This window comes from Hipposideros armiger, unplaced genomic scaffold (genome assembly GCF_001890085.2).
Source record: "Hipposideros armiger isolate ML-2016 unplaced genomic scaffold, ASM189008v1 scaffold_155, whole genome shotgun sequence".
Classification (NCBI taxonomy): domain Eukaryota; kingdom Metazoa; phylum Chordata; class Mammalia; order Chiroptera; family Hipposideridae; genus Hipposideros; species Hipposideros armiger.
This window is the reverse complement of record NW_017731505.1, coordinates 2,282,665-2,304,777: the sequence shown is the minus strand read 5'-3', so window position 1 is coordinate 2,304,777 and position 22,113 is coordinate 2,282,665. Positions and strand designations below refer to the sequence as shown.

General features: G+C 41.1%; 1 protein-coding gene across 5 annotated transcripts in view; it reads right to left on the bottom strand.

Annotated features, from left to right (window-relative positions):
* MID1 (midline 1) overlaps positions 1–22,113 on the bottom strand; it is a 332,661-nt gene that overhangs the window by 139,098 nt on the left and 171,450 nt on the right. Inside the window, exon 1 of one of the 5 annotated variants that reach the window (XM_019651225.1) lies at positions 13,074–13,340. The exons of the other annotated variants lie outside the window; for them this stretch is intronic. The gene's annotated coding sequence lies outside the window, so the exon portion shown is untranslated. Of the gene's footprint in view, positions 1–13,073; positions 13,341–22,113 lie in introns of those variants that run through there. 5 annotated transcript variants of the gene reach the window in all.

The following is a 22,113-nucleotide window of genomic DNA, read 5'->3' as shown; positions in this document are numbered from 1 at the left end:
TCACAAGGGAAAACATTTTTTCTTTTCTTTTCTTTTTTTTAAAGATTTTTTATTTATTTAAATTGGGGAATTGGGGGAGGGGAACAGACAATTTGCTGTCGTTTTGTTCTTCAGTCTAGTTGTGGAGGACGTTGCTTCACTGGCCCATGTTGGTATTATCATTGCGCCCTTCCCGGGTGAGGCAGATCAGTCGCCGGCCTCTGGACGGCCGCTCACAGTGGCTCTTGGCAGCTCACATGGGCTGCCAGCCACATACGGTAGCTTATGGCAGCCCACTGCAGCAGGGGCTGCAGCATCCATCGTCGCCGACAACTCACGGCAGCCCAGCTCCAGGTCGAGCTGTTGTTCACCATCTTAGCTGTAGAGGGCAGTGTCACTGGCCCCATGTGGGATCCAAACCAGGGCCCTGATGCTCAGAGCTGGCGTTCCAAGCCAGCTCTTAACCAATGCGCCACTCAGCCAGCCCTTTTTTAAATATTTTATTGGGGAATTGGGAGAGGGGAACAGAGAAGTTGCTGTCCTTTTGTTTTTAAGTCTAGTTGTGGAGGATGTCGCTTCACTGGCCCATGTTGGTATTATCATTGCACTCTTCCTGGGTGAGGCAGATCGGTCGCCGGGTCCTGGATGGCCTCTCACAGTGGTTCACGGCAGCTCACGCCAGCTGTCGGCCGCTCACAGTAGCTTTACAACAGCCCACTGCAGCCCCACTGTAGCCTATGCCATTGCTGGCGACTCTTGGCAGCCCAGTTACAGGTTGAGCTGTTGTTCACCATCTTAGCTGTAGAGGGCAGTGTCACTGGCCCTCATGTGGGATCCGAACCAGGGCCCTGCTGCTCAGAGCTGGCATCTCAAGCCAACTCTTAAATAATGCGCCACTCGGCCGGCCCTAGCGTAACATTTCTTAATGCCTGATATGTAACCCATACTCTGTTAAGTGCTTTATATATTGTTTTTGATATACAGTTCTTCATTTAGTCACTATATAAACCCTATGAGTTGGTAATAGAATTTCCATTTTCCAGGTAAGAAAACCTGGAAGGCGTAAGGAATCAACCCCAGGTCACAGAGCTAGGAAGTGGCACATTAATATCATCACCCAGGGATCTCTGATTTTGTGCTTTCAAATCTACTGCCTGGAGTGATTCTCTTAACTAAACAGTAATTTTTACCACTGTCAAAATAATGTCAAACATCATTGTACTAGACCTGGCATTTTCACTTTTTTTCCTTAAAGAAAGATGCCTTTGTTCAAATAAAATCTTAATCAGAAGCCTAATATTTTGGAAAAGCAGAATAAAACATCCGAATGCTTCTTGTTGAAATGGCAGAGAGATAGAGGATGGCTCGTGCTCCCTCATCTCTTCCCTCCTCCTGTGTCTGTGCAGAATCACTCTCTCCTCCTGCCCCACGCAGTTCTCCTCCATGGAACTCTTAGGGCTCCGAGGAGCAAAGGTCGAAAGGCATTTCAGTGGACAACAACTGGGAGAAAATTCTCCATGGATCCCTGGCATTTCACACATCTATGAGCAGAAGCACTGGCGGCCTTTGTTCCAGACAATCTTTTCAAGGACTTTTGTCTACTGAATAGTCTTGGACGATAGAGAAAAGGTCTCCCTCCAGAGCAATGGGCAGGTGTGCTTACTGTCCATTATAAGAGACTTGGGTTCCCTCAGCTTAGGATCCACATCTATGAGGCAAACCCACGACCTGCACAGCATCCACCTGTGCTCTCCCATTGGACCTGGGAGGCAAAGAGAACCAATGTGAACATGAAGCTCAAGCTTCTTGCTGTGCTGTGAGTATAATAAGGTCCTTTGTCTCTGACCCAGGAGTCTCATGTCTTCTGCCAACATCTGGAGTACAGTGGCAGGCTCAATTGTTGGCCTGCAAGTAGAATAAATCTCAGACCCTTCACAATTCTTGATAACCACTATTCTATAACTTATTTAACACACACTTACACAGTACTTACCCTGTATCAGGTGCTATTCTAAGTGGTGGACAAATACCATGTTTCCCCCAAAATAAGGCCTAACTGGAAAATAAGCCCTAGCATGATTTTCAGGGTGCTCACAATATAAGTCCTATCCCCAAATAAGTCCCAGTTAAGATCATCAGCCAGACTTGACTGTTTGAATAGATGTAGATTTTTGTACATGAATAAATGAATAAAATGCATCTTTTGGAGAAAAACATAATATAAGGCCTGGTCTTATTTTGGGGGAAACACAGTACTAACTCATTGAATTTCCATAACAAACCTATAATACTGGTACTGTGACTGTTATTTCTATTTTGCAGGGGAGGTAACTGCAATAACACATGATTAAGTAGTTGGATCAGTCACATGAAATGATAAGTGCTTGTTGTACATATTTATAAGCACCAAATGGTTTTCTTTGTTAAAAGAATGTACTTTGAAACCTCAGACCCATGTAAAGGTCCTCCTATAAATGATGCACCCTGACATTTGCTTTCTGAGAGGAAAACTAGAGACTATTTCCCCAAAGTCTTTTCCAGGGTCTTGAGGATTTAAAGTGGAGCCTCTTTACTTCCTTGGAAAACGGCTGCAATTCCAACAAACATAAGCATCCTCCCAAAATTAGACCCTCAGGAGCAAGCTTTCAACACTTCAAAGGTTATTTTTGCTTTAGAAAGCTCAGTCCCTTGATATTCGCTGGTTAGAGAGTGGAAGAGAAGGTGATACACAGGCCTAGAAATCTAGACTCTCACATGAATGTTTACTGTGAACCAGTTCCACTTCCATTCACACAAAATATTTAGAATTAGTTATGTTACTACAGGAGTCCCTTTGGGATTATTTGCGACATACTTGGGGACAGTCAACAAGATACAGCACTCTGGTGAATGATTATAAAGATAGATAGCCTAAAATTGAATATCAAGAAGAATCCAAAATGGAGGATGAGAACGGACACCACCCCAGAAAAGAAATGGCCTTGAAACACATGCAAAGATGCTCAACATCACTTACAAGAGAAACGTGAAGCTCCACGGTCCACAGCAATACCTCTTTTCATGTATCAAGCAGGCAAAGATGTACAAGTTGGACAGTGCACTCTCTTGGAGAGGTTCTGGGGAAGCACTCACACCCTGGGCAGGCAATTTTGCTCATTCATCAAAATTAGAAACTGTGTGCACCCTTTGATCCAGAAATCCCACTTCTGGGATTTATAATACAGACACAGCTGTCCAACACAAACAGGTGAATGCATAGGGCTTTTCTATGTACACTGCTTTATGACAAAAAATTGCACACAACCCATGTGACCACCAGTAGGAAAAGGATCAAATAAATTATGGTACACTGTCACAATGAAATGCTATGCAGTTGTTAAAAAAAAAAAGAGGGAGGGAAGCTCTGTGTACTGTTATGGACAGATCTCCAGGATATATTTAAATGGGGGGTAAATAGAGTGTAAATAGTATATATGGAGGGCCACTATCTACGTAAGATAAGGGACCTATATTTGTATCTGCCTATGATAATCAGAAAAACTTCTGGGGGTCTGCCGTCAATACCTAGAAATGGATATTGCTATAGGAGTTGTATACTATATTTCACAATTTTGGGCAGCTTAGGAGTCACAATGTTTGTATATCAATTAAGGATTCCAGAAATCCTCTAAAGAAGTGTTTCTTCAGGATACTGGTATTCAAATTAGCATAAAGATCAGACATGGAATACAACACTCGGAGCTGACTGTATCAAACATCGTTTGAAGTCCCGTAGGATCACAGGACTTGTGCCTATGCCAATTACTTTCATACTGTTTCTTTAAATGATCCACCCAGCTCATCAGCAATTTACCTGGTTAAAATTCTGTTGGTTTAGTAGTGCTTCTTAGGTTTTCTGCATTCAGACAGAGGATTTGCAAAAGAGCTAACAACAAAAGGATTGAATTAGAAAACAAGAGCAAATGGTTGATTTTTGAAGAGGAACCACAAATACATATTCTTGTGGGCTTTTGTCTGATTACATTTGTTAATAAGGAATGCTAAAACATGTGCACCAAAAACCGTTCAAGGTCTTTTGGTAGCAAATTATACTTGTAAATTTGATGTAAGTTGATCACTGGAAGAACTCACACTCTTTGAAGATTTGAATTCATAAATGTATGAAAGAATTAAATGGTTCTTTTCCCTGGTGATATAAAGTATTAAATGGCAGGGAAAAAATATGTTTGAAATCAACTGAGGAAATAATTCATTTTGAAAATTATTCAATAAAAATGTTAAATAGGAAAAATATGTTGGGCCAATTTCTACTGGATGAATAAAGCAGAAATATGCAATGGGCAAAGTTAAGAACGATAAGCTGGGAAATGTCCCATCAACCTCTTTGTCTTATTTTGTTTTGTTTTTGTCATTCAACTATGGCAGTGTTGGGCTCAGTAATCTATTCCCTCCCTGTAAGACAAAGAAAGGAAGACTAATTCTGATCAGCAGAAAACTGGCTGGCCTGTTGGAGCCTTCAAGAGGGCAGTGCTCCCTATCAAGGAGAAATGAAAGTCTTTGAAGACTGCATCTTAGATAAAATCCTCTTGGATCACGCAGAAGACTCATTTGAAATGGGAAATACAAGCCAATGAGGATTAGTTTGGCTCCTTGGAGGTCAGAGCTAAATATACAAAACTAATAAAATGATGCTGAAATAAACAAGAATGTGAAATTGCTCATCCTGGGGATGATGTAACTAATACTGACATAATTTCCAAGCAGAAAAGCAAAACTAGGTCAAAGCACGCTGGCCTAACATAGTAAGCATTTTGGCTCCCAGAATTTTACCATGTAGGCTGTGTCTGCAGGCATTAATGTCTTCTGTTATCAATGTTCGGGGCTGTCACAAACAATTCATGTCTTATCACTCTCTTTGTTAGTTAAACCAAAACAATGTAGTTTACATGTGAACCATTCAATTCTGACAGCTGAAATGTTAGAAGGGGAAATGTTAAAAATATTCAGAAAGTGTCTCCTCCAGGCTGAGAAGCATTAAGCAATACATATTCATTATTTAATAATCTACTATCAAGTTTTTCTCTATTCAGAAAGCCATACCCCTCTCAATCAGTTCTTCTCACTCTTTTCCTTCTTTCACTCAGAGCCATATAAAAAGGGCAGCAGCACCAATATCTCTAGACATCCATTTTAAACATTGATCAACGGAAAAAATACTCAACTTTGTTGAGTCACTCACTGAAGAGTCCGTTTTCCTGGTCTGCTTTCCCCATATATTGACTAAAAGCACTCACACTTTCTTCTCTCTTCTATTTCTTCCATTCCATTTTCCTGCACTATTTCCACAAAGCACAGCGGATCCATTCGTAGAGAAAAGGACTCATCTCACACCTTAGACTTTCTTCTGTGTACACATAATCTCCCTAGTTTTTACTCTCTGACATTTTCACATTTATCTAAAGTCAGAACAAAGGATAGATAGACAAAGAAGCACAAAACCCAAATATCAGACTATCTGACTACTTGGATTTTTTTGGATACGATTTTCTCCTAAAGGTGATCAGCCTTTTGTGACTCTTGACTCATTATAAACCACCAATCCACATGCATTGTCTTGGAATTTATTAGCACATTAAATTAGTATGTGACCCCAAACCATTCAAATTACATCTTACTAGAAGGCATGTGGTACAGTCAAAAGAGAATAAGATAGAGTCTAAAAGACTCAGGTTCTAGATGTAAACTGGCTCATAGCTTTCCTCCTGGTGGAGGGTAAAGCCTCCCTCTGTGCTAAAATTTAAACCCACACATACTGAACTTTTATTTAGTATTCGTCTGAATTCTTCATGCACCTCCTATAGAAGGCTTCATCCTGTGTAAATAAATAGGTTTCCAATATTAGGTGATGCCTTCCATTGATATATTGCTTTATCTAGTCACTCATCTAGTTATTGGCAATTCAGCAGGGTATTCAATGAATTCCATGTGTCCATAAACAGCTTCTTTCCTCTTAATTGTTTTGGGGAAGACCACTTCCAAATACACACAACTGAAGTCACACTACACAACTTGACATATGACAGATAACATAGCTTACTTCGTGGACCCTTTGAAAATGTATTAGTTCTGTTGTCTCCCTCAACCATTAAATGTCTCAGAAATTTTTATTTCATCATTTAACCATAACTCTCAGATGGTGTGTCACACCCAGAAGCAGTGAAAATGCTTTGTCCAGCATATGTCTTGAATTTCAGTGGAGACAATGTGGCTGCCATATGCATGGAGTAGAGTGGAAGACTTCAGTCTTCTAGAAATAATCTCTCAGTTGCTGAGTGACCTTGGGCATGCCCCTCACCTGGCAAAATAAACCAAGTACACATGGGCCAAAGGCCTAATACATCAGGTTGGGCTCAATAAGAGTAAACAATGGATTCTATAATATTATCTTTGCTTTAAGGCTTTTTGCTTTTGGAGGGCAGATCTTATTTCTTAACCATTTCTGTAGCCCCATCATGAGGAGTAAAAGCCAAGCTGCCTGCCATGTTCTGGGTTGTGTCCTCACCCAGAACACAATCGAATGGACTAGATGGTTAAGCAATCACAACATATTTTAATTGTTCTCAAATTTCCATCTATTTAGTCCTTGTGTTCCCCCAACCTTTCTAATGCCCTTTCTTCTTCATATCCTCTCTGATCTTAAGAAGCATTTTCCAGTCTCTTTCCTGCTAAAATTCATCCAGCACGTGCCTGTAAAATATTTCATCATTCTTATTGTGTGCCAGGCACTGTGCTTGGACCTGGGGATTTAAAGGTGATTAAGATATAAGTGTTGCTCTTGAGTCACTCAGTCTCAAGACAGGCCAGTGATTCACTGGAAATATATGCACCATTTCAATTACCTGTGTGGCTAAGAGGAAGCTCCAGCTATTTCCTTTCCATGTATTCTAATCCAAATAGTGCTCATCTTACAAAGAGTGTACTTACAACAACCCAAACCCTCAAATGCCATTACTCCCCTCACATGACCCCCTGTGGTTCCCTGGCTGTCACTCACAAAGACTCCAGGGAATCCAGAAGTTCAGGCAGGGTGCTGAGAAAAAAACAAGTGAAGAGGTCTGACCCCACTGGCAGACACGCCAGCAAGTCCTATCTGCCAAAGGCATGACCTTGCCTACAAATGTCCCTGAAAGGGCAATCAGGATTTTTGCAGCTCCAGGCTCCACTGCCTGCTATTTTCCCAATTAAACATTCATCCTGAAGGTTAAAGGGCTAAGAGTCATGAGCTTTGGCGCATCCATATTGTTTCTCTCCCAACATCTGGTTGTCTAGAGGAAATAGGAGTGTGGTTTGGAGGTGGGGTAGGAAAGGGTGGGAAGATGGGCAGTTAGGAAAACTCAATTCTCTGTATATTAGGATAGGCCTGGGAGAGACACTCCAGTGGGACCCAGGGGGTATTAGAAGGATGGAGAAAGAAAGGTTTTTAGTGCTAACTTTTCCTATTTCAAATATTGCCAAGACTGGCCTGCTACCAAAAGTTTGGCAACTCTTTCTCCTTCTATGTTCCACCCTGTATAACATGGAGGCATGGCCTCAAAACTAAGAGCTTACTCTGATGTTAATCAGATTGGTTATTTTTTTAAATAGTGTTTTGAGATCATCTCAACCATGGCACCATTTCTCATTGGAAAATGTTCTGAGGTTTCAAACAACAAACTCTTAGAGCATAAAGCATTCATAGGACTGCCTATGAGTTATTTTTCTCTGTTAAGAACAATTAAATTACTATTTAATAATTATGATACATTTATCTTAACTAGGACTTCATAAATTTCTACAAACAGGTATATGGGTAAAAATGAACTAAATTTCACAAATACAAATAATTTCTCAAGTCTCCTAAATTCAGTAAATTGTTGGCTACCATCAATTTGTCAAGTGGATTCTTACTCATACAAATATAGTTATTAATGAGCAGGCATTTTGCCCATGAATAACTTACATTGTGCTATTGGTATAATACATTATACACCAGATCAAAAGTTCTTTGAGGGGAGGGACCATATCAAAATCATGTTTGTGCCCAAAGGTGGCCTGGCTAAATGATAATAATAACTTAAAGTAGTTTTTTTTAATGAGCTACTAAATATATTAATTCTGTAAGTACTCAGTATATGTCCTTGAATGATAGAAGAAATGAAGGAGAACCTTTGTATTATATCATCACAGTTGACTGTATATACAAAACCTTCAAATCCACTTGTACCAAAAATGATTGGCACCTCTCCCATTTTTTTTGGTTTTTTTGCCTTTTTTTACCCAGAACTTCTCTTTCCTAGCACAAAGCAGTTAATTCTTAGGTGGTTTTTCTGTCATTGTTGTTAGGAAAGTCCCCTCAATTTTTTGAGCTCCTTAACACCACCTGACCTTATGGTTAATAGGCATTAACCATCCCGATCTGTGCTAATGGAGTATTTTCTTCCAAAAAGAAAAAATCTTGTGGATGCAAAACGGTCCCTAATGTTTTGTCCTTTTGTTTAAAGAAATATCTAGAACATGCCAGTAATAAAACTAGGCAAAAAACAACAACAACAACAACAACCCTTGTAGAACTAAAGCCCTGAGACGAGTTTCATGTGAAATAAAAGGAGTTGATAATGAGCCAGAAAGAATAATGTTGATAAACTGCCCCATATCTAAATGGAGATTAGATTTCTGTTGGACCTGGCTTTGTAGCCCTTTCTTTAATCGCGGCGTATTTGATATTCTTTTCCTTGAATGGACTTGTTTTCATTGCGGCTTTGGTCACAAGATTAAAGATCACTAACTAATTGTTCCAAATAAGCACAGCAATTCTCTGTGACTCTGATCCAGGCTCCCAGCAGCGGGGTCCACCGCCTGGTCTTCCATCATAGACACTTCAAGCCTGACCTCTGCAGGTGGATAACTGAAATGCACATTGTCCAATCAGATCTTGCTCTTCAAAATCCCACCAAGTTCGGAAACTACAAACACTCACACTAAGTACGACAGGGATACTGACACAACATGTTGGACTTTCCTTTCATTTTCTAAGTTGCTTTTTTAAATGCTTTCTAATCAAGCATTTAAATTGATTAGAAAGCATTTAAATGACATCTGCAAAATACTCTGGTCGTGGTTAGCCATTGATTCTTTTTGTCTATGGAGGAAAAATCCAAATGATTTGTATCAACTGGGATCCTCAAATCATGCGGATTAAAAAATGTCCTGATTGGTCCCACCTTTTTCTAATCAAACAAATTACTCTTTGTCCAGTGACCAAATCCCCCCACCTTTCACCAGCGCACAGCCCAGGTTGCCATAGCTACCTTGGATGTCTATTTACCACACAAGGGATAAAAGCCAGGAGACATCTACATACAGGCTTAGCCTTAAAACTTGCTGGAATGTCTGCGGATAACATGCAACTACCAATTAAAAGATTTTCTTGCAGCCTATACTGTCCACAGCCAAGCAAACTACGAACACACGTTATAACGAATGGCAAAAAAAAAAAAAGGCCAACTCGAAAAACACAATTCCAAACAACCAATGAGGATCTTTAATCTGACAGCAAGTCTTGGGTTTATAACATTCCCTGAAAAGGAGATAGCAGGGAAGAAATGAAAATTCTAACGTGTGTTGAAAATATTGGACCTCCAAACCATGTGCAAAAACTTACAACATCTGCTGATATTTAAAATTCTCAGCTACATATTTAAAATTCCAGTTAGTTACAGTATCTTTCTATTTGATGTCATGAAAGCTGCCTGATCTCACTGTTGGGATAAATGAGAACAGAAATGCCTTTTAAACTCTTACAGGCTTGACTTTCAAATGAAGGAAACCATAAAGCATACTTGGGATACTATGTGCTAGGTACAGAATGAGAAAAAGGATGTTGTGTTTTAATCCCTGGACTGGCACTGGTGGTTGCGAGCCTGCACAGGTAGTCTGTCTCTCCAGGTGGGTAGTATTCATCCTCAGACTTGCACCAAACTTGCTGCGTATCTTTATACTTCGTCTTTCTCTGCATTCACCTCACCATTTGTTCAATGAGGATCAAATAGCCACCTCCTTCTCTTCTGGGGATGTGGCAGAGAATAAATAGACTCTGTTTGTAAAGGACTTTCTAATCCTCAAAGGAAAGATTAATACAAAGACATTCATTATTAAAGCAGAATGTCCTTGGGCATTTTAATTCCAATCCAAAGAATGCAAAATGGGCTAATCAAACTGAGTCACGGCTCCCTTATAATAGCACCATCCTAGCCTTGCAAGAATTTAGCAGCTGCTTAAAGCATTGGCTAAGTACCTCATTTTTTCCCTTCACACTATAAGGCAACTGCAATGATTTTTTTTAGTCCATCAGAAATTGAGTGTGCACCTTCTCTCGGCATGTTTTCCAAAGTCATCAGGATATTAAAAACACAAAGTGTGTCTGGTAGGCAGTTTTGCCTGAAGAACCTGATTTTCTTTTTCAGCTCGAGAAAGAATGATTTGTTCTTCTCATATATAGGGACAATGGGTGGCGTGCTATTTGGGGAGGATATTTGCAGTTGCGGGAATGCCACAGGCAAACCTGTTGTTTTTGGCTGGGCTTCTAGAACAGGTGGCCATGCCTTTCCTTTTGCCTGGGAATACAGCAAATTCCTTCTCAAGGAAGTTTCAGGAAAGTTTCCCATTTATGATCACAGTGCAGAGAACGGTTGGCACAATATTTTTCAATTGCTTCCTGATAAAGGCAAACAGGGTTTACACTTTTCTTTTGGCCTACGTAACTCAGCATGACCTCAGGAACCCTGAAAGAATACTATCCCTCCATGCCACTCTTTCCACCAACCTGGCAGAAGGCAAAACTCCTCTGAATATCATCACCAGTCAGGCAGCTTTCTAATTCTGCTGGCAATTTCTGGCTACCCACTGCGGCTAGTCAGTGGCAGGGGTCTCTTGGCTGCCACACCATTCATTGTTCAGCATTTGTGCTGCCCGCCCTAGGGACGGATCACTCCTCAGTGAAGAGATTGGATTTCATTGCTGAGCTGATGACACACGGACCTGTTTGATAGTTAACCCTGCAAACCCAGAGGGGCTGCAGGGCCGAGATGACAAATTGGCTGGTGGGTGTGATCCACCTTGCCTGGACGCAACAGTTTTCCCCCAAGAGACACTCAAATAAAGTTAGGATCAATCCAGGCCAGTAACTCCACCATCTCGCTGCCCTCTCCATTCGCGCTCCTGCCATTGTGGAACGTGTTCGATTCCTGAAACGCTGGACTACTCGACTCTTTGGATGAGCAATGACTGCTCCACTCTCCTCTTCCCCTGCATCTAACCCCATCCTACCCCCTTTTTCAAGTACTGAACAGACCCGGATTTTCTTAGACATACGAAGTTGTGGGATTAAAAAAGCTGCCCATTCATTCAATAACTAAGGAGTTACAACATGTGTGCCCTTAACAATTCAATACTGGGCTGAATTCCAATTCACGTGAATGCCACAATAAGCTAGGCATGGGAAAAACTGTGCCAAGCTCAGGACAGCATGCCTTTGGCACCAGGCACCGGGAGTGCCACTGCTCCAGAGGAACTGTGTGGGAACAGGGATTCTGAAAATTGAGCTCAGACACCATCAAGGAGAGGACAGGTGGCTCCGCACGGGATCAAATGACTTCTTTGTTCCAGCCAAGGACCTTTGTCAAAAATGTTTTGCGTTCCTCGTTTCCTTTTTAAATCCTTCCCATTTAGGCTTCTCGCTCCTTTTCCCCATGCCATCTGATTGCTCGACAGAAAAAGAATGGGGTTGGACCGTGAGTTTGCAGAACTTAAAGAAACTGAGCGGCGGCCCCACAGTTGCCAGCAAGACCAGGGCAATTCGTTGAAAACACACAGACCTGCTCATCTAAATGTGTCTTTCTGTACTCACTGAAGCTTGTCAAGCAAGCGAGGGGGCAAGAAGGCAGAGGATCTTTGCGCCTGACCATTCGGTGAGGGCTCTGCTAAACCCGTCGCCCCAGGCCCCTAAATAGGAAACTTGCTTCCTATGCAAATCTGCAAATCACTTCCCCCAAAGAGTGCAGGGTGGCTGGTGCCCAACCTAGTTAGAAGAAGAAAAAGTGAAGATGCTAACTTTTCCTACCCAGACTTAATCAGAGCTGGCAAAAACAATCACTCCTTGTAATTCTCAGCCCTCGCCAGCCTACTGGTATGTTTTTCCAGTCTTGTGTTTCCCTTATATGAGTATCTATCTTGACATTTAAATATTGACATAAGATTCTCCTATAACTTTGATTGTGTTGTAAAGCACCCCCTCTTCTTAGCTTCCTGTACCCACGTTTTCTTTTCTTAACGGCAAAGCTGTAAACCAGTGCTTGGGCTGATAAGGAATTTTATCATCATGTCCCGGAGCCACAGAAGAAGCTGCTGGTTTAGAATGCTTTTCAAATACTCATTTTAGTCACCCCGGGGCCCTTTCTCAGCTCACTACTTTCAGGGTCGTCTTCTCATGTCCAGACGCAATACGCTTTCAAAACTGCTAGAACAGAAAAACAAATCTGCATTTTTCTGGAAGGACTGTCCGTGCTCATTCCAAGCTGTTTCCACCTTCTCGGCCTTAAACACACCAAGCACTGGGAATGGGAAGCCAAAATGAGATAAGAGGCCCCGTGTAATTCTTTTTCAGGATATTCAATTGTCTTATTCTAACCTAACGCACAGGACAGAGGCTAAAAGCTCCAGATAGATCCTGCACAATACATTCTTGCGACTGCAAACTGGAGTTGATTTACATACTCTACAAACCGCGTTTAAGCCCTTTACAATGACTGCCTGACATCACCAATCACAAGTAGAGGAAACAGTGGGAAGGGGTGGTGAAGGGGCTGGGAGGGGTGGGGGCACCTCGGAAAATCTGCTTCTTTCGTTCCCTTAGGAAAACGCAGCCCCGTCTTTATGCCAAATGGACCGACTTGGCCAGGCATCTGTCTGCTGATCCTGCAAGCTCTCCGGAGTAACGTCCCAGGGGTCTCAAGCTGCGCCCTCCCCCGCCACCCGCCTGTGCTGCCCCTGGAACCTACCTGCCTCATGTTTAGAATTCCATGACCCATCCGGCAGGGAGTGAGCTGCCTCGAAGCCCACACCGCGGTCTTCAGAGGGAAAACACCAAACCCAGCAGAAGCCCGCAAGACAAAAGCAACTCAGCGAGATCCACAGGCAGCAAAGAGCACGTTTTCTTCCGCTTTTTTCTTTGATCTGTTGCTACACGCTCTCTGCCCAAGACAATGTCAAGTTTCTCAAGCTTTTCTCCCCCAGCCTATGAAAAGTCGGGAGCAGGGAAGCGAGGACCGCCTGGCTCTTATTTCAAATCGGGTCTCAGAGACGTCGTAGGCGGGTGGCTAGGGCCCCCGGAGGCGCCTGGCCAATCAGAAGGGAGGGGTGGACCCTGGGAGCCAGAGAGGCTGCCTCCGCGAGGATTAGAGAGCTAGCAGGATTTAAATGACTGGAAGCAGCTGGAAACATTGTCCAAAGCTCCAAAAGTAAAAGATGAGTTCTATTCTTATTTCACAGCTCTGTGTCGGCTCAAAGCTTAACTAGCTTCGGACCTGAGGGCCTTGCAGTTCAAGAGCTCCCTAAAAGCATCAAAGTATTTGGAAGGAACAGAATTATTTCAGCCAGGACCCAACCCTATTTTGAAAAGGTTGCACCGAAGTCCTAGTTTTGCACAGACACTGAGGAGGAAACGAAATTGTTGTGCAGGACACCTTAACTGAAACAAGCAACAACCAAGGGAGGAGGGTGTCCCCCACCTCATTTTCATAGAGATGAACTGTATATGCATGTAAGAAAAAAGCATCTTAATGGGAATGTGCACACAAACCTGTTGAAATGCAGCAAATGAACAAAAATCTTTGTCTACTGAGGACCCAAGACAGAATTTTAGATAATAAAATTATTAGTAAAATAAACACTGATGTTTAAGAAAAAAATTTTTTTAAATAAGTGTGTCTTCCTCTCACTATGGTTCACCTTATCTACAGGGTTGAGTTGGACAACTTATTAACATCACCTTAGCAGGATGGGAGGAAAGCTGAATGGTTTCTTATGAAGTTAAACCCAGATTTAGAAAGAATTTCCAAAGTTTGTTTTCTTAACTGCATAAAAACAGTAACTTTATTCAACTCTTAGCCAATATAATTTCAATGCAAATCTACCTTTTGGATTTAAAAACAAAATGCAAGCAGATCAAAGAGTACTTCGTGTAGTCCCAGTGACATACTTTTCCCCCCAAAGAAGTGGCCAACATTTTGTGAGAATGATTCAATAAATATTTTTAAATTTTGGCATCAGAGAGAAAAATAGCAACTTAGCAAATAATGAATTGGCAGTTTCAGGAGTGTCATCTGCATGGTTTCAATGGATGTGAGCCCTGCCCAGGTCTATGAAAACCTGGCAGCCCAGTATCTGGGCCTGGAGATCCATCACCTCACTGCAGCCCTCATCTCAGTAGGCTGAGGGCCCACCTAGTAACACAAGCTGATGTCAGTCCTCTTCTGCTATTTACTTCAGAGCCTTAACTATGATCCAGACCCAGGGCTTCTCCACCTCAGCACTATTGACATCTGAGGTCAGCTCATTCTGTGTGTGTGGGGGGGGAAGGGCTGTGCCATGCATTGTGGGATGTTTAGCGGCATCCCTGGTCTCGGCCCCCTAGATGCCAATAGTACCCCACAATCATGACAATCTATAATAATCAATTATCAAATGTCCCCTGGGGGTGGAAATCGTCCCCCATTGAGAACCACTGATGTACCAGCTTTGAAAAATTGGTTCTCAAACTGGAATGTGCCAGGAAACTTGTAGGGAGATTGTTAAAAATGCAAGTCCTTAAGTCCCTGCTTCTGTTCCCAGGGAATCTAATCAGTAGGTTTGAGGGGAAGCCTGGGGATCAGCATTTTATCCCACTGCCAAAGGACTCTGGTTCGCTTTGAGATGTACTGCATCTATTCTTGCCCTAGGTATGCCTTCAGCCCCGGACATAGAGAGCTACCCAGAGCTGCCACCATTAAATATCCCTGGAGTTAAGTCCCAAAACACATCTATTCATCACCTTATCAATAGAAGCTTCTCAAGATTGCCTTTGCCTTCTGCTGTCATCACCTCAAAGGTAAATATTAGCTGTGATTGCCTCTTGTAATTACTCTGCCCTTTCAAAGTTTCCCCCATTTTTCTTCTCTGGCCCACTCCCCCACCATCCTCCAAGGTCAAATGTCACCTCTCTTTTGTGGTTTCCCAGATCGCCCCGGGACAAACTGATCTCTTCAATCCTCTACGCTCATAAAGCAGTTTACAGACACCCAGTGGTGTGCTGGTATATGTTTAACAACCAGTTCTCGAAAAAACAAAAAGCCAAGATTTGTTGTAGCCTCTGCCAATTTCCATAGTGTAAATGTGCCCTCCCTTCCCACAGTGAGGACACTGAACACAGAGTCGGAAAGAGCCACGCTGAGTCAGGAGTTGGTAAGCACCTGTGTGAGCAAACCACACTACCCCTCTGCTGTTCCACTGCCGTGCTGTACTGTAATCTTATATTCTTGAGTCTGTCTCTCCTACCGATCTACAAAATTCTCAAGGGCAAGAATGGTGTCCTATTTACCTTAATAACCCCAGCCACTCTCACTGGACCTGCTGTGCAGTAGGTGGGCAACAAACATGTAGAAAGAAAATGAAATGCAATGTGCAGCTTCCCTGAGACACGGAGACCAATCAGACTGCTGCCACGGCCACATTAAAAAGGGCAAGAAGCTCTCAGAAAAGCAAACGATTAAAGTTACCTTCTTATCATAATTTAATACCTATTCTGTCCTCATGAAAACAATAAGCATAATGCCAGCTGCCATCCTAACACTCCCACATCCGGGCCATATCCAGGTCAGAGAAAACAAGAAGAGACCAGCCTTCAAAAGCAGAACCCCAGTTTCATGGACATATTTGTGAGACAGTGTATTTTTTATGTTTTTATATGAAGGCATCACACACTTTTGTGTGTACATATCACACATCTTATTCATATGATCATCTCTGGTAGGTATATGAAAGGGCCTTTCCTCCAGTAAGAGATATAGTGACTGATGATGGTTATCTCTATCATCTTCCCATTATGCATAAGGACAGGAATGCTAATGGTGGTGTCATGAGCAAACACCACTTATGAGTGCCTACTAAGAGCCAAGCATTTTTCCAGGCACTTCACAAATGTGCACCATTTAATCTCCACCAAAATACCAAAAAGCAGACATCACAGTTGTCTAAGAATGAAAAGACAAGATCCTTGAGGCAAAGTTAATAACCCAAGGTCTTATTGTTATAAATTGCTGTACCAGGAATCAAATCTAAGTTTGGAATTAAAATTACTTTAGAATTACTCTGCTTTTTGTCGCAAAATGTGCTATCTCCAGAAATGATTCAGAAAACTCTAAGAAAAGTGAGCAATGTAAACAAATGAACTCTTTTTCATTTACAAATAAACAAATAACTTTTTAAACATTTCCAATTAAATCAGTGGCCCTTTAGCGGTTGTTCGTTAAGTGAGGCTTAGATCCACTTACTGGAAACAGTGGAAGCAAGCCCACCAAAGAACGGATGGTCTGGTCCCCAGACTGTGATTAACAGCATTTGCAAATGTCAGCTGAAGGGATATTACAGTCTTGATACATCTTCCTTAAAAAAGCAGCCTAGATGGTAATCTTGTGTGGTCATGCGCAGGTTTGGTTATAAACAGACCTCCACAGCAAATGTAAGATAAGGTCATGGGCAGGTGGTCCTGGACATGTCCTACTGAATAAGGATGGACACTGGTATGGTGCCTTAGAGGACAACTAGCAGTACCTGTGATACCTCTTTCAGTGTTCTAGTAGGTCAAAGCATATGGGATTTGTGTTTGTGTAAGTAAAAAAAAGTAGTATCAGTAACTTCCTATAGTTTATTGAAATATGTGTCAGCACACATCATCAAAATCAATGAAAACCAATCTGGAGCTGCCTACTCAGCCACCTGGAAAGTGTGCCTGGTACATGTATAATTTAGGGGGGCTATGCAAAGAGTGTATTTATTTTCCTTCAGAAGTTCCAGAAACTCAGTTGTTTTATACTTATGGTGGCAGAGGAAAATTTGAGGAATCTGTATTTGAGGTGATTAGTGAAGGTAATTTAATTTGACAACAACATAAGTCCCTGCTTAGGAAAAAAAGAAAATCCCACCTATAGTTCTTAGAGGTTGTCACAAAAAAGAAACGAGTTTTTACTCATTGAGTACAGGTACTCATGAAGTTAGTTTTTTTGTAGCTGGTCAATGAAAGTAGTGTGGCATAGCAGAGTGGGTCACAAATGCCATTTGGAGTCCATTTTCAGTGTTGATGTGGCCAGTAAACTAGCTGATGGACCTCAGATAAACCAATTGACATCTCTAAGCCCAAGATTTTTTCAGGGGACACTTGGGCATATTATGGACTGAATGTTTGTGTCCCCCCCCCCCAAATTCGTATGTTGAAATCCCCATCCCTAATGGGATGGTATGAGGCCCACCTACATTATCAGAGATAATCTCCTTTACTTAAAGTCAACTGATCATAGATGTTAATCACATCTACAACATGACTTCACAGTAACACCTAGATTCAAGTTTAATTGAATAACTGGGTACTATAGCCTAGCCAAGGGACTACTGTATATCCCTTATAACAGCACGCGTAGAGTATATGGTCAATTAATCAATAAATGTTTACTGAATTTCCGTAAATAATAATAATAATAATAATTTTTGAACCTTCATTGGTAGAAGGTTCTCTTGTTTATAAATAATAAAATTTTGCTAATAGATTTATTATGTGCTTCTCAAGTACAACACGGGAAGGTGGGAGCTATGAAATCTGAGATAAAATGATGTCTAACTGACAATTCTATACTGTCATACTATTCACCACATGTCCAAGTAGAATACAATTATTTTCATGCAAAGACTCAAAAATTTTGCATCCCCTGTGCTCTTTCTTTGGAAGCCACTCAAAGATTTGTTCTAGCAAAAGGATGGAATTAAACCAAAAAAGGAAAGCCAAATGGACTCAGAAAACAAGGAAACCAACATAAAGAGAAACAAAGAAAATCCAAGACGATAAATACAGCAGTCTTGGAAAGGCCCTGGTCTAAATTCTAGCAGAAAATGGAGGACTCCTGGAGGTAGGTCCAGGGGGGAGCATGACACTGATAGAACACATCTGAGGATGAACAGGTACACATGAATATAAGCAAAAGGTAAGACTAGTATTAACTACAGAAAAAAACAAAAGAATGCACAAAAAAGGAAGCATAGTCATAGAACACACCTTTAATTGGCAGTGATCTCTGACATAGATATTGTGGCAAAGACTACTGGGAGACAATTCAGTATTCATCCATCTTCCCCTTGTTTCTTTCCAACAGAATTTCAATTTATTTGGGGCAGAAATGTGCGCCCAGCTGACAAACATTTCCCAGCCTCCCTTGCAGGTATGGGCAGTCATGTAAAACTGGTATGCCCTATGGGATTTTAATATAATAGAAGCTGCTGTGTCAGTCTTCTGGGAAAGCTCTTAAAGGAGACACACAGTTTGCCCTTTGCCCTGCCTGGATTTCCCCACCAGGAATATGGCTACAGAGCCTGAGGGACTGGGGCCATTCTGTAACCATGAGAAGGATGGAACACATAGTAAAGCTGGAAAATCTGAAAGGTAGAAGGATCCCTGGATTCCTGATGACACTTTAGAGCCTCTGATTGAGCTGTAGACTTCATGTTCTGTGAGAAAAATAAATTGCCAATCTGTTTGAGCCAATGTTTTGGAATTTGTGTTACTAGATGAACACAATTCCTAACTGACACAATTATATTGTGAGCATGTGAGGATGAGGATGAGGGGGATAGTGTAAGAGAGATGATTTATTTTTGATCATACATAGGATGTTAAAGATAATGCCTAAAATTTACAAACCAAGAAATAGCAGTAAAAGCATATTATGGGAAATATGACAGTACATACCAGGGGAAATATTTATAAGTTGGAAGTGATTACTCCTAAAATGGAATGGGGTGGGATTGTTATTTTTCATTACAAGTCTTTAATATATTTGTACTTTGAACATGTATTACTTTGATAAAAATTGAAGTTAATTAACAATAAATAAAAAGATACTCCCTGGTAATTAAATCAATTTCTTGTCCTAAAATGCACTTCCTGTAAACCAGTATTTTATGATTATCTGGCCCATAGATGACCGAAGAGTCAGGGTAGAGCATTAGAGAAGTTACATGCTTGATGGCCCATTCTGAACCCCAAGTGCAATGTCGCCATATCATGAACATAAGATCTGATTGGCATTTCCTCTTTATCCCAGCTCACATTTAATTTGCTCAGAGTTTATGACTTATTTGCCATGTGTAGAGAGAAATACAGATAGTAAGCAGCCCTGATCTAAATTGTTTTAGACAAACATTTCTAGATCTCCAGGAATGAAGACTATACAATCCAGATGCCTTAATAATTCATTAGACTAATCAAAAACCGCATTTTCTTCTTATTCCTAATTGGCATCATTTTTGTTTTAAATTCTTTTTTTGTGGGTTTAAGTACTTGTATGGCAAGGAATAGCTGGTTACTATTCTTCATATTATTACCATTTTTAGTTCTTATCCTTATTTTTTTATCTCTCCTGTGTTTCTCATATATGAAAGGCTTAGTCTCTCAAACCTTTAATATTTTAATGCCCAAAGCTGATTTTTAAATTAGCCTTAGAGATTAAAAAAATTAAATTTTGTGAATCAGGTCTCAGTTTTTATATGTTAGAAACAAGCAAATCAGGCTGGTTTACTGGTAATCACATGGACAGAAGGTGAACAGAAATTTTAATCAAAAGAAGCTTTGAACAGGATTTGCGCTCCCTGCTTATAAAAAGACAGTGCTTTGTCCTTTAGATTGGCACTTCTCAAACACACAGAAAGACTGCTGAAATGGTTGGATTTCTTTTCTGATTGGCAAAAACCCTCTCCCACTTCACACACACAATATCTATACTTGGATTTAAATGGTGGTAAAGATAAAAACTACTTCAGAATCATGCATGGTTTACATGTCTCTTTCCTTTGCTAGACACAAGACAGGGTGTTTTTTAGTCCCTTTTAATAGCCAAGGAAATAGTATTTGTCTTTATTTCCTTAAAACTAGATGGCGCATCATGAGTTTTTCCTCTCCTGGGAACCACTTATGAAAATTCACACACACTAAGATAGGCTTTCCTGTACTGCTCTTGTGATGCAAGATGCCAGATAAACGTACTGAGTCGGGGCAAGGAAAAAAAGTCAAGTGTTGAGTATCAGTGCCTTCGCTTTCTCTATATTTTTATTAAAGAGTTCTAAATGTCTGCGAAATTGCATTTAAATGAGGCTTCATTTTATTTCGCCTTTGATTTATTAATTTACAAAAAGAAGGGCTCATATTGACCGTCTGCTGTGTTTTATAAATAGTGCTGCTTTTTAAACTTATTTTAATGTGAGTGATTTAAATAACATCATACAATGAACAAGGTAACTGTACTCTTATTTGTAGCCTTATCTATGTTGGATCAAAAAGCCCTACTTATATTTCTCCTTAATTGTATCTACGTGGGGAAAAGACAACTTTGTCTTGGTCATCTTCAGAAAGCAACCAATTGGCGGTACTTATCTTTAAGTGGGCGAAGTAATCTAACCCAATTAATGAAATTCAAAACCAGCTGATACACCACGCTCTGAGAGGTCGAACTTGGTTAAATCTTGAATTAAAAAGTGGATCCCTGCACTAGAGAGACGTGCTATAATAAAACCCACCAGGGGGCATTTGTGCTGAATGGAAAGGTTGGAAATGAAAGGAATCCCGTATCAATCATGGACCAGTTATGCATCAGGCCCTCTTGAAGATGCGGAAAGTTCATGGTTTGTACATGACTCGCCACAACGCTCCCTCATCCCCTGGGCCCCATACATGGGTGTCTGGGATTTACCACTTCGATTCTGATTTGGTTTCGAAATCCCCAATGACCGCCAATCTACCTCCCAAAGTATCTCACACTGCACCTTTCATGATAAGTCAGGAGCTTGCCATTACATTTGAAAACAAACTGAAGCATTTTAATGATTTTTATTTACCTTTAACAGTTCTCCAAATTTGGGCTGTGTTCATCTGATCATTTGTAGGTGAGGAAAGAACCACACATATGTCTATTGATGGGGTATCCCTCATGGAAATGATGTCACTGAAGGACGTGGATTTTAGGGCTATTTCTCTAGGAATATGAATGAGGTGCTCCTTTTCCATTCAGAATTTCTCAACGGCTTTCCCAGTTGATTCCATGTCTGCGATTCATTTCCACAGTTAGGAATGCAGCCTGTAGAGGTTTTTCCTTACACATAGCTAATTGGTGAATCAGTGATTTAGCCGTTGATTTCATCAGTGACATAGAGATACCTGTAGATCTCTGTGAATTGATTTTCATCACTGCCAGGGCATCCAAAGATCTCAAGTGTAAAGCCGAGTGCCTCCTCTGAGAAAAAGAGGGCAAAGAGTTCTCATGCCTTAACCTTGTGCTAACAAAGATGCAATGGTATACCTTTCCCATACTGGAATGGCTAATCACTCATTCAACAAGTATTTATTGAGTGCTTACTATGAGCCAGGCATTGTTCTACTTGTTGGAGAGGCAGGCAGACAGGTACAAACAGGCTGAGGGCTACCCTCATGAGCATACCTACTAGTGGAGGGAGATAGCCAAGCAAATCAACAAAAAAATATGGAGTGGGTCTGATGGTGGAAGACGTTCTGGTAAGAAGGGTAGGTAGTTTTGGGGTGGGGTATGGAAGTTTGTATTTTTATAGGGTGACATTTCAGCAGAATTCTAAGGAAGTATAACCCACAGAGGCAGCTCAAAATGTCCCTATCCTGTTTAGAGACACTGAGTTGCTATTCAGAGACAATAGACCAAAACCGCAAGTCATTTAGCCAAAGCATGTGCAGGAGAGAACTTTGATCTCTGGCTGCCCCTGGAACCAAAGTCTCAC